Source organism: Melospiza melodia, chromosome 4, assembly GCF_035770615.1.
Source record: "Melospiza melodia melodia isolate bMelMel2 chromosome 4, bMelMel2.pri, whole genome shotgun sequence".
Classification (NCBI taxonomy): Eukaryota; Metazoa; Chordata; class Aves; order Passeriformes; family Passerellidae; genus Melospiza; species Melospiza melodia.
The window spans coordinates 10,326,471-10,339,498 of NC_086197.1; the positions used below are offsets into that span (position 1 = coordinate 10,326,471).

General features: G+C 40.4%; 1 protein-coding gene across 22 annotated transcripts in view; it reads left to right on the forward strand.

The window, feature by feature from the left end:
• Positions 1-13,028, forward strand: part of MICAL3 (microtubule associated monooxygenase, calponin and LIM domain containing 3) — a 173,086-nt gene that overhangs the window by 107,032 nt on the left and 53,026 nt on the right. The window lies entirely within an intron of this gene.

Sequence of the window (13,028 nt, forward strand, 5' to 3'; positions counted from 1 at the left end):
GGATTTCTGTGTTTTCCTGAATTCTGGGTGTGGTTTCTTGTTCTCCCAAGATTCTCTTTATTAATCTGGTACTTGAATGGGAAAGATCCCATTATCTTTGGATTGTGTCTCCTTTGGAACTCTGGGTGTCTGACAGCTAATGGGATTGGGTTCCTTAAACCCCTTGAATTTCATGGTGCTGGCAGGTCATGGTGCTCTTCCCTCTGCCAGCATCTGTGCTGCTCCTGGTCGTGGCTGTGCAAGTGGGGTGGTGAATGTGTGTGTCTTACTGTGACATAGTTTTCCCTTTTAACTTGAAATTCTAATTCCTTCTAACACGAGAGAAGTGTCTGTGCTACAAATGCTCGTTTGCCCAGCCCCCAAGTGCTCATTTTGTGATGTCAGAAAAAGGAAGAAATAGTAATTTCTAGTACTTGTTCTGCAAGACTATGAATAAGCGAAATCAGCTGCTTTTAGAAAGGGAACATACTTAGAGCAATTCTTTGAGAAAAGAATGTTTGCATAGTACCAGTTGAGAAGACTTTAACACAGGAGCAGATAAAAATCATGGTGTTCTTTGACTTTATATTATTATACAAGTGTTTCTAAGATTGTAACTGAATGCAATCTGACAGAAATTTATCCTTAGTGTGTTGATTTTTGGAGTGTAGTTACTTTCAAGATTTCCTCTTTTGTGTGTGTGCAATTTCCATATGGCAAAAGTGAGAAAGAGGTAGGGAAGAATGATATTTGCAAAATGCTATGAGCAGATGTGTGAACTGCAGCATTTTTTGCATAACTAGATAGATTTAAAACTGCTTTCTCTGAAAGTGAAAAAACTTTGTTTTTTTGTAGCTTGGAGCATATTCTTAAAGATAAATAGAAAAAATATTTATTGATACACGGCAACTGATGTGAGCACAAGGGGTTTTGTGGAGTGAAGCTGTAGGTGATGATAATTAGAAGGAGGAGATTTGAATTACATTTAGCAATTAGTTTATCACAGCAACTGCTGGCAGAAAATCTCCTTTGGTTTAGTCCTTCCAACAAATCGAATTTAATTGCTTTTACAAAGGAACATTCAGCAAGTAGCACCTAAATGTTCACTAAGCAGAGCAAACAGTAGGGCATAGTTTGTGATAAACTTCTATAAACCAGGCAAAAATCAGCTATAACTCAGATGTCTCCTTCTGTAGTGGTGGCACAATCCTGTAGCAGCACTGAAGTACTTCCAGAGCAGTAAGATGGAACAGACACCATTTTGTCTAATGGCAAAACTTGAAATCTAGGGCTCCTTCTGTTTGCTTTGTGCTTTTTAGAGCAGTGTATAACTGTAGCATAATGTTCTGTTGAGCTGTTGGACCTTTTAAAGCTTTGCCCCTTGCAGTGCCCTGAGTGCATTAGGACATGCTGAGCTTAGCTGGTATTTCAGGCAGGTGTTGTGGTGCATTCTCATGTGTGCATGGCAGAAGTGCATTCAGTGCTAGAAGAGGTGAGCAGTGCCTCTGTTGTGCTAAAGAAATACCATTAGAGCTGTGTTTTGTTTTCTTTGTGCAGTATGATTTAAGTAACTCTTGGAACTACTGACTGACTTAGCAATGGTTAAGAAGCAGGAGGAAGCAAAATACAATGTATTGTAAAAACAATCCACAGTGGCATTAAAGGCAGGTCAGTTCTCTGTTAGAGCAGCAGTCATGTCCTGTAGGTACTTACCTTCAGCTCCCCTTCCTGCTGGGTAGCTAGGTCAGGAAACCTGTGTGGGTTTTACAGTTATTTATGGTTTCAAAAACAAATCTTTTTGAACTACCAATTTTACCTATACAGTGGAAGAACAGGATATTTTTCCTGAATAATCAAAAGGAGTCTGTAAGATTACATCTCAGTGTAACTCCTGAATTTAAACTTTTGGTATATATTCCTTCTTGCAAGCTTTCACTGTAGCCTAGACAAATACCTTGAGCAAAAACCTGTCTGAGATGAAGACAGAGGCACGGATCTGTTTCCTCCACTTCATCCATCTGGTCACTCACCTAGTACAGGTCATACATCTGAAAGTGTTTTACTTCCTTTAGGGCAAGACCACCAAATGGAATTTGGGAATAGCAATTTCAGGCCTTGAGATCTGAACTAATGCTCAGTAGTGGGGTAGGTCTTGGTGTAGAGTGTTAGTTGCCTCTAAAGGGATTTAGTAAAAGCAGAAAAGCATGTAACATGCTCAGGTTTGATTTTTGGTGGAGATGCAAATATAACTGAGAAGGCAAAGGGAAGGTGTACAACAGTTACATCCATTGTGGAATATACAAAAAGGCAGCCATTTAAAAATTTTATACCTGAGAGTTAAATTCTGCTCAGAGTTAGCAAAAGTGCTTTTGTCAGAGAGCTTTATGGTGACTCATGCAAGTCCTGCTTTTTAGTAGTTGCCATGAAATCCCAAATGGATGTAAATTGCATGGGTTTTCTCCCTACATTCACTGTCCCCTTTGCTTTATCACCAAACCAGCTTAATGCTTAAAATATATTCAACCACAGAGTAGCCTTCAGCAGGTTTAGTCAGGTGAGGTGAGATTGGTCACGCCAAGGTGAGATTGGTCACACCAAGCCCTTCCTTGTGCTGTCACTAACCCGTTTGACGTGGATTAACCTTGCTAAAGATGTCAGTCCCTGCCTGGGTGGCCACAGTGCTGGCTGGCATGGAGTGAGTTCTGTCTGTCCCTTGTAGAGCAGTGGCTGCAGGGCACAGTCTGTGATCAGCAGGTTGAGGTCTGTTCAGCACTCAGCTGGAGTCACCCTTTGTGTGAGGGGTTTGCACAGAGCCTGTGTGGCCTCTGCCCTGCTGCTCCCAGGGGAGGTTATGGCCAAACTGGAACCCTTCAGTGGGGAAAGTGGCAACAAGCTTTGAGCAGTGGCTGCCATTCTCTCTGGGAAAGGGAAGTTGGGGACAGCTCTTACTGTGCTTTTGGTCCTGCTGAACTGTGGCATGCTTGTTGTAGATTCTGTAACTTTCTCTGTACCTTGTCTGCCTGTTTTTCTCTATCTTCTGCATTTGCCTTTGTGCCAAAATGCTGCTATTGCTAAGGAAAAAAAAACAAGAACTGAACAAAAAACTTTTGCTTCTCAACTGTCTCTCACTTTGATAATCTGTAACTGCTGTGTCTTGGAATTTTTTTTAATATAATTTACAGTACTTTATATGGTTTTAATGTGCTTTTAATGCAAATGCTGTTCTTCTGTTTGTTCTAAAGGTCTGTAAGAATGTTTCTGAATTTTCAGCTCTTTCTTGACAGATGGACTTGGAACAGTCTTTACCCCTATCAGCTTTATGATATGCTCCTTGGGGTGATGTTAGCCAGCAATGTTTTTTTTTGTAAAATATTTCCCATTTCAGGCTCATGTTTTCACAACAATGCATTTCTGTCCCTATCAGCAATAGGAAGTTGATAAAGGAAAGACTGCCTAGGGAAACTCATACTTGTACAGCAATAAAAGGCAAGTCATGAGATCTTTTGCTTTAGTTACTTGACCTGTGAAAGATTAAGAAATCAAACCTAAGCAATAGTATGAAAAACTAAAATGCAATACAAATTAGAGCTACTAGGACTTGTGCTTTAATATCACATAAATACATAATATTTATGATAATAGGTATGAAGTCTGAAAAGTTAAAATCCTCCTATGGATGTGCCTTAATGGTTTTCAGGGAGAAATACTCAGAGCAAAGCCCTTCACAGCAGACTCTTAAACAAGTACTGTTGTATATAGCAAGCAATATACATGAGGAAGTTGTTTTGCTGACCTGGAGAGCTGGGAAAGAGTGGCTGTTTCCTCTAAATGGCATGTCCTTGAAAGTAAATTATCTGAACCACGTTTGGAAAAGGATCTTGAGTATCTGTACAAATATAAGTATTTTTGAATGCATCCGATATTATTTGCACACAATTCAATTTTGTGTCTGACAAAACACAAATATATGTTTCTGTTTAGGAATAAGCTTCTTGTTCATAAACATTGCCTCTATTGTTCAGAAGCATTGCCTCTTCACCATTCTGCATACATTGAACATGCCTTACTTGTGAAAATGGCTCAGCTCAAAGCAATACTGCTTTGTTTGCTGTGCAAACAAACATTGTGATGAAATCCTCTACTTGGTCATTTCTTTTCATTACTATTCACCTTTGGGATTTTTTCTTGTTTTAATTTGGTCTAGTTTAAACATTCAATTATGGAAGATAACAGCAAACAAATTCTGTGACATGACATTCTGTTTGAGGTGCCTTCATTTTAAACCAATGAAGGTTTACAAATCTATCTCACTCTTTTCCCTGCCAAAAATAAAAAAGAGAAAGAAAACATTCATATTTCAGGATGCACCACCAAACTGGGATTGAAAGCTATTTCCTCTACTAGCGTGCCTTGAATATTGTCTGTTCTGTTTGGAGGAGCCATGGTGGTGTGTTTAGCAGGACGTGGCACAGGGTTCTGAACCCTTTTTTGGGGCATCATACAACTGCAGAGAGATCTGATGGAAGATTGACTTCTCTCTGAAACATTAACAATGCAAAGTTCAGAACCAGACCCTGTATTTTTGGAAGCTGAGGAGAGTGTACAGGTTGCCTGACTAGAACCAGAGTTCAGTGCCCAGTGAATCATCTCTCAGTAACAAGCCAGGAATCTGTTAGGATAAGTGCTTGACTGTTCCCAGTCCATCATGGTCCTTTTCAGTGTTCTTATCAGGATTTGGGTGGCTTTGGCATAAAGGAAAGGAGAATGCTAAAGGATTGGCAATTTGAAGCCCAGAAAATTTGGAAAGGAAAAGATGTGGTGGGAAGGTTATTTGTTCTTAAGAGTAGGAGATGCAGCTGACCTGATGGAGTTTCACTGCAAAATCTTGAAAAATGTTTTGAGGACTGAGAAGGATGTACAAAACAACAGTGTGCTGAGTTTGTACTCATGGCTGGATCCTGCTAAGAACACTTTGTCTTGGGAGTTACTGGGCTCCCAACTCCTCCTCTCTCACTCTCTAGCTTTCAGACCTGTAGACTTGTGCCACTGGAATATTTGTTGTTTGTATGTGTATATTCTGAAGGGTGATATGAATTTTTCTGGGCACTTTAAGAGCTTCATTGAATGTTTTTGTCTTAGAAAAATAGTATTAAGTTTGTGTGAAAGAGTTGGATTTTTGTTTTAATTGCAGAATTAAAATGTCTGTTTTTTTGAAAAGTGAAATCTGACTAATACTATTTTGAGGTTGCTTCCCTCAGAGAAAAGGAGGGGACTGTGCATAAAATAAGTTCAGTGACAGATAATGTTCAAGTGAGATGATTTAGTGCTCAGAAAGGCTTCATGTCTCCGCTGTATAGTCCCTTTGGAAACTTTGATTTATGCAGTTGTTTTTAACCTGTTTTTGTTTTGGGTGTGTGTGTGTGTGTCTCTGAATTATGTAACACGTGGTTTCCCTGTTGCTGTGAAATGGAGATATTTTTTTGTTCAACTGTGTGAAATGTTCAAGGGAATAAATTCCAAACAAACTTCAGGTTTCTGAGTTTTTCTTTGTCCTGCCCCTTGTCCCTCCACTGGTTCCAGGTGAGGGATGCTGCAGGGGCTACAGAATTGGGGGACAGTGGAATGAATAGCTCTAGCAAGCTCAAATACAACTGGCATTTGGGGAGCTCTGTGGCATGTGCCATCTGTCACTGCCAAGTACTACTTTTCAGGCTCTTTCTGTATTGTGGTGTTTATTTTAAATTTTGTTGTTGTGTTGTGGTTTTCTTGGAGTGCAGGGCACACATTGCACAGACAGCACGGCCTGCTGAGCACCTCCTTGCTAGGTATTCTGCTGCCTTGGCAAAGCTGGCTTTGGATAGCTGTGCTCTCAGCATTGTGGCTTCACAGAGCTTGGTGTCTGAGGAGGTTGTTTTGTGTGCTTGCTGCAGGCCAGAGTTCTTTGTCATGCTCTGTGACCAAGGCAGTCACACCCATGGCAGAGCAGGGACCTGTAGTGTGACAGGTAAAAGTCTTGACAGGCTTTGGTTCCTCTGCTTGGTGTAGATCTGCTGTGGCGGTGGGATGTTTTGGTGTGATGAAAAGACAGAAAATGACTAAATGCTAAGCTTTGTAGCCAAATCTTGTCTCGTGTTCTGGCTGGACTGTTGTCTTTTCTGAGGACTGCACACAAGGAGGGGACCTGCCTTCCTCAAGACCCTTAAGAGCCTGTTGTGTGATGTTCTCACATGACAAACAGACCTGGATTGTTGTTCTGAGCTGCATTTTCCTGGTCTCAAAATTACAAAGAGTTAGTCTACATTAGGGACTTGTTCAGTATTTTTTCCGCACATGCTACTCCTGCTTCCTACTCCACCATCTGCAGCTAAAAGCTTGGTATAGCTGATGATTTTTGAAAGTTCAGTTGTGAATGATATTTGGCCTGAGTAGATTACACTTAAATGTTAGGTCACAGAACAAACACAAACCAGTTCTGATCTATGTAAAATTTCCTTCTTTGGAGGGAGGTAATTGCTTTATGCCTTTGAAAATGCCTGTAGTTTTTCATTGCTGTGTTAAGCAGTGCCAGGTTTGAGGTTAAAATGATCGTTCAGTTCTGAGGAGGAGCCATGAGCATTCAGGGTAAAACTTCATATGCTGGTGCATGGGCTAGAAATGTCATTTTGATGTACCACTCCAACAGCCTTCACTGTTCTGTTAACTCTGCACCTGCATATGTGCTCTCCAGAAAGCACATGTTTGCTTCATGAATTAAGAAGGAAAAAAAAAGGATGAAAGGAGGTGCATTCTAGAGAATTCTAGAGATTGTCCCCATCAGAGTGGAAATCAGACTTCCTTTTAAGTCTACACAGATACCTCACACTTGCTGTTTCTGTGCTTGTGGTTCTTCTCTAGTGTCATGGCTTCTCTAACAGGGATGAAACAGTGTAAGATGGTACTTCTAAAATAATGGGTGAATAAAAATTAATACAAATTTAAACAAGGAAGTTATAGTTTTACCACCTACTTGTGATCAGCAGTGTAATTTATTGAGATATGTAGTTGATGATGTATCTTAAAATGCAAGAAGTAAGGGGAGAAAACCAAATTTTAAAAATCAACCAAACAAAAACTAACAAAAAGCCACAAAACCAAAACAAATAGAAATAATCTCAAGGGAAGGAGCAGGTAATCCAGAGTCAACATCAAAGCTATTCTCCTGTTCTTGATGTGTATTTATGAAGGAAGGTGAATTAGTTGCTGAACTGATCCTTACAATGTAGAGTTTAGCTTGAGCTTTCTGAACAAAACTGGGCAGATGCTCTTTAAGGATGAGATGGCACTTCTGTGCCCTGTTCAGTTGCTTACATCTGCTCTCAAAAATGTATGTTTAGTCTGACATTTTTCATGTTTGCTGTCATCCCAGAAGGCTGCGTTTGCTTTTTTAGGAAAATTTCATAATCCTCCTTTCTGCTGTTATAGACGTTTATCTGATGGCTTGAGGGTAGAAGTGTTTAAAAATAGGATTTTTTTTTTACCCAAGAGATGTTTTGAATACTTCCAGGCTGATGTGAAAACACATCAGAACTGATGTGTAAACTATTTTTAATCAGTAATAAGTCTTTTGGAAGCTTGCTTCCTGGAACTGTACCAGATTTTTAATATAACTATCTACATATATAATAACAAGAATTTTGCTATTTTGGGAAAAAATTCCACTAAGGTGTGAAGCTCTGGATTGCTTGGAATATTCAATTGCTCTGTAAAATTTACACAAGAGTATGTGACATTAAGTGTAGATAATGAAAAATGTGCAACAGAATGAGGGAGCAGATGTTGAACCTTTTTGGAGTATGTGGATCTTTTACTTGTGGCAAATATTCCCCACTGTATTTGCCAGCCTAAGATTTCAGCCTGTTCCATTTGCAGCACCTGATAATCTTGACATAAATGGTAGAAATTAGATAAAGACATGCTTAGTATGTAAATGGATTCTGAGATTCCGTGATTATGGAAATCTCTAGGACATTGCCTCAGAAAAGACAGACTGGTTATTAGCTCAGTAAAGAGAAAGAAGATAGCTGTTCACAGGTGGTGTTTTGAATCTGATCACAAATTGAACAGGAGCCTGAAAACATTACATTCCACATTTTATTATGCATGATAAAATTTCAGGTTTCTGATGGGTTGTTCTTTAATGATCAAAATATTGTCCATTGTCACATGTGGAACTAGAAGTGCCAGTTTCTATAAAAAATAAAAATTTGTACTGAAAGATTCATAGAATGAATCCTAGAATGGTTTGGGTTGGAAGGGACCTTTAAAGGTCATTAAGTTTCAACCCCTTGCCCTTGACAGGGACACTTTCCACTAGACCAAATGCCTCAAAGTCCTGTCCAGCCTGACCTTGAACACCTCCAGGGATAGGACATCCACCTCTTTGAGCAATCTGTTCCAGTGCTTCATCACCCTCACAGTAAAGAATTTCTTCCTGATATCCAATCTAAACCTACCCTCTTTCAGTTTAAAGCCATTCTCCATTGTCTTACTGCTCCATGCCTTGTCCATTCTCAGAGCTCTTGCTGGCCCCCTTAGGTACTGACCAAGGCCTCCACAGAGATTTCTCCAGGCTGAGCAAGCTCAGCTCTCTCATCCTTTCCTCACAGGAGAAATGTTTCATCCCTCTAATCATCTTTGTGGTGTCTCTGGGCTTGCTCCAGCAGATCCACCTCCTCCTTGCATTGGGGCCCCCAGGGCTGGAGGCAGAATTCAGGTGGGATCTCACCAGAACAGAGGGGCAGAATCCCCTCACTTGCCCTGCAGCCCACTGTGCTTTGGATGCAGCTCAGGACGTGTTTGGCTTTTGGGGTGTGAGTGCACATTGACAGGTCATGTTGAGCTTCTTGTGTCCTTCTCCAAACCTTCTCCTGCATTGGGCACTTCTTCATCCTCCTGCTCCCTGCCTGTGCCTTCTGTGATTTGAGCTTGCAGCACTTGCCAGTGAAGATTCCACTCCTGCTTTTAGGTGGAAATAGCTTTGGTTTGGCTTGGTGTGATTTGCACATTTGGAGATCACCTGTCTGATCCTCACGGTGAAATGGGAGATTGCAGATTGTACTTGTGCTACAGACAAGTGGCAAGAGGTAGATGCCACCATGAATAAATGATACCAAGTGTTATGTAGTAGATAAGATAGCAGAGGCTTTCTTAGTAACAACATAAAAGGGGTTACTGTTTGGATCATAACTGGACAATCAGTCTTAAATATTAATTTCTAAGTTATTTAACAAAAATAAAGAGAACATTTCACTCAAAAAGTGGTAAACCTCATTAACCAAAGTCATGGTAGTTCTAAAATCTAGTGTGGCCTTTTCTTTTCTTTTTTCTCCCTGCCAATCCCTGCATGTGCCTCATCAAGATCCCAGGTGGTTCTTTGAGGTACCGTACCTTGAATAGCTTCCAGAACAAAATTTATGCCTGCAAAGTAATGTTATTTTATCCTCTTCAGCCTTCCCACACTCAGCTTCTTTCAGAGAATGGAAATGAGGCCAGGCAACATATGATAGAGCTGATCTAAATACCAGGGAGAGCTCTGACATCCTGGATGATACCAGGAAAATGGAGCATGATTGGTAATAGCTTACTGACTTACCAATGCTCCTGAGTGATTAACAGGCTAAAAATCCCTACATAACTTATACTGTATCTCTAGGACTCGAAACCTGTTTGGGCAGCAGTAACAGTGAATTCTGTACAAACATCAAGATTTTCTTGCCAGAAGAGATGTAATGAGGAATACTGAGCTTAGCATTGTTCCCTGGGGCTTGGATTAGGTGACCTAATACCTCCTTTCCCCTGATTCTCTTCTCCACCCACCAGTGACAACACTGGCCACTTTCCAGGAGTCAAAAATAGCTACACTCCTGGATGATTCTGTTCCTCTGCTGTAAGGAAGGCAACTTTTCTGTATTGTTAAACCACATACTGAACTCCTAACCTTCATTACATAATGCTGCTATTTCATGCATATGAGGAACACTGTTCCTCAAACATAACTTATACTGTGAGTTACATGAATTTCTGTTTGTTTCCGAGACATAAGGATAAATTACAGATGACCTTGATCTGAAACTGGCTAATTATATTCACTTCTGGTTGCTTCCACTAAAACCAGAGAAAGGTCAGATCAATGCAATTGCCAGCTGGTTCTAAACTCAGTCCTACTGATGCAGTAAGCAACTGTTTTGTCAGTGTCTGTTTTGGGAATTCTAGAAGTCTGTTTTAATTAAAATAATGGGGGGAGTGGGGCAAAACATTGCAACACTTATAAGACAAATGTGTGAGTTTTCAATTTCATTCAATAGTCAGTCCTATTAATTTTCACTGTTATGAAGAGAACAAGCTTCCACATTTACAGGCAGTATCTGAGAATGGAGAACTTAATTCTAGCTGGACATTGTGGAATGTGTGGAGGAGGATTTACACCTTCATGTGTTTGTTTCTGGGCTGTCTGTTTCAGAATCCCTTGAGTATTTTAGCTGTCAGCTGTTCCTATACACATTAGAGTGGTTTGAAGGCTTTCTGCTCTTCATTGCTTAGGGCACCAGTAGATATCAACATCTCACCGATTTTTATTTCATGTGCTGCTGAATTCATGCTGTAAAACGTCTTGGCCAGCACTAGAAGTGGTTCTTTGATAACTCTACTGGGTTCTTCTGCACCAGATGGTTTTTTGATTAAACACCTTTCTGTCTGTACAGCTTAATCTCCCCATTTCTCTGTTTAGGTCCCAAATTTGCTGGGGAGAATTTCTAGGCTGATGGTGTGAGGATGGAGCCTGACATGGTAGCAGAAGTCTTGAGAATGTTGGTGCTTGTCAATTTAAGGACAGTTTTATTGATCAGGTCCAGCATAAGCCAGTTTGCATTTACAATTCCCAAGAGCTTTGACTCAATAGAATGCATCTTCTAGAAAGCTTAGTTAGTATTTACTGTTAGGATTGGTATATGTGCATTACAGAATAATTTCAGGAGGGCGCTCTTCAGGTTTGAGCACATTTTGAATGCTGGGTATCTTGCTTATGAGTAGACTTCGTTTTTCTTATCCTAATGCCCTTTTTGAGTTCAGGCCTTCTATATTTAGCAGAATGCTATGGATCAAATGGGAAACATCAGAAAACTCAAGATGTAATGGCTTTATAGTACAGCTGAGTAATTCAGGCTTTCTGAGGGCTTGGGAATACCCTACCATAGTAAGAGAGAAAGTCGAGGCATTGTATCAAAGTAACATTGACATTTGATGGCTGCTGAAAAAATTCTTTCACCCAGGATTTTTCTCCTGGGAAGCTGAGAAGCCTCAGAGAAAAAGGAAAACAAATTGTTATCTCATTTGCTTCTCCTGTGTTGTGTTCACATGTGGAATGTGTTTGGAGATTGTTTATCCACAGGTGATTATTTAATTGGATTCTGCTGTGAGTTGTTTCCACTATTTGGCCAATTGGGGCCAAGCTGTATCAGGACTCTTGAAAGAGTCAGGAGTTTTCATTATTATCTTCTTAGCATTTAGTAAGTATCCTGTCTGTATTCTTTAGTATAGTATTCTTTAATATAATATAGTATAAATGTAATATAGTATAATAAAGTAATAAATTAGCCATCTGAGAACATGGAGTCAGATGCATCATTCCTGCCTTCATCAGGGCATCCCAGCAAATACAATACGTAACAACAACAATTGTAATGAAAAGGAAGGAATGAGACGAGTAACCCCAAAGAACAACTGATGCACACTACAGTTTGCTCACCACCCACTGTTTGATTCCCAGCTAATCCCCGGGCAGCTATCAGTCCCTCCTGGCCAGCTCCCCCAGTTTATGTTCTGGCCATGACATTCTATGGATGGAATATCCCTGTGGCCATTTGGGGTCACTGCCCTGGCCACACTCCCTCCCAGCCTTTTGTGCACCTGCTCACTGGCAGAGCATGAGATGCTGCAAAGTCCTTGACCCAGGGTAAGCACTGCTTAGCAACAGCCAAAACATCAGCCTGTCACCAGTGTTACATCACACCAAGCCCAAAACACGGTACTAGCTACTAGGGAGAGAATTAACTCTATCCCAGCCCAAACCAGGGTACTATGAAGTATTGACATTCAAATAAATTTGTTCTTGTGTCTGTTTGAGGAGGTGTTGTATTGCCCTTTTTGCCTTTGTGGATGTGCTTATCCAAATTCAGGGCCTCCTACCAGGAAATGTCAGTTCTGCAGCTCGTGATGTGGGGCTGTGCAAACAAGCACTGACAAGAATGTAGCAGGTCTGTTGGGCTCTTGCCAGGGGTTCCCTGGAGAAATTTCCTAAAAGAGAAGATAAATGTAAAAGGGCAGATGAATCCAGACTGAAAATATTGAACTTCTTACTAACCCTTAAAAAATCCATTCCATTTTACACCCTTCTGTAGTCAGTTCAGGATTACCATGGACATGGTGTATGTATCTGTTGCTGGGCAGTACAGAAATTTACAGTGTCTATAGATAATAATTTTTGAGAGGATTCTGGAAAGGATTTCAAAAGAAATCAGTTGCACTTATTTGAATGGAATGTCTTAATTGACTTACTGTTTGAATGTGTGCAGCATCTAGCATGAGCTTCAATACCAAGATTTCCTTTTTTTTATTGTGCACACAGTGCTGGGCACTTCCTTACATCAAAAGTGTTTTTTCTTGACTTGAAGTGAAGTTGAGAGTGAAGTGCTTGGTGTTGTGCATTCTGGATCCTGTTTTTGGCACTGCCACCAGACTGTTGTGAGATTGCCTTGCTGGTATTTAATCTCTGTGTCTGGACTTGTGCAGTGCCTCTACAGCACTTACCTACTTCCAAAATAGGTTTGTTTTTGTGTGCTAGTACTTGTAAAGCGTTTTGAGGCCCTTGGACAAGAAGTGGAGTTGGAAAACAAACAGGCAGTTAGTGGAACTGAAGTGGGTGAGGGTGAAACTTCTAGGAAAAATCCTGAAACTCAATGTGATGTGAACAGAGATTAAAAATGAGAAGCTAAGAATGCTGCTGGATCTCATTT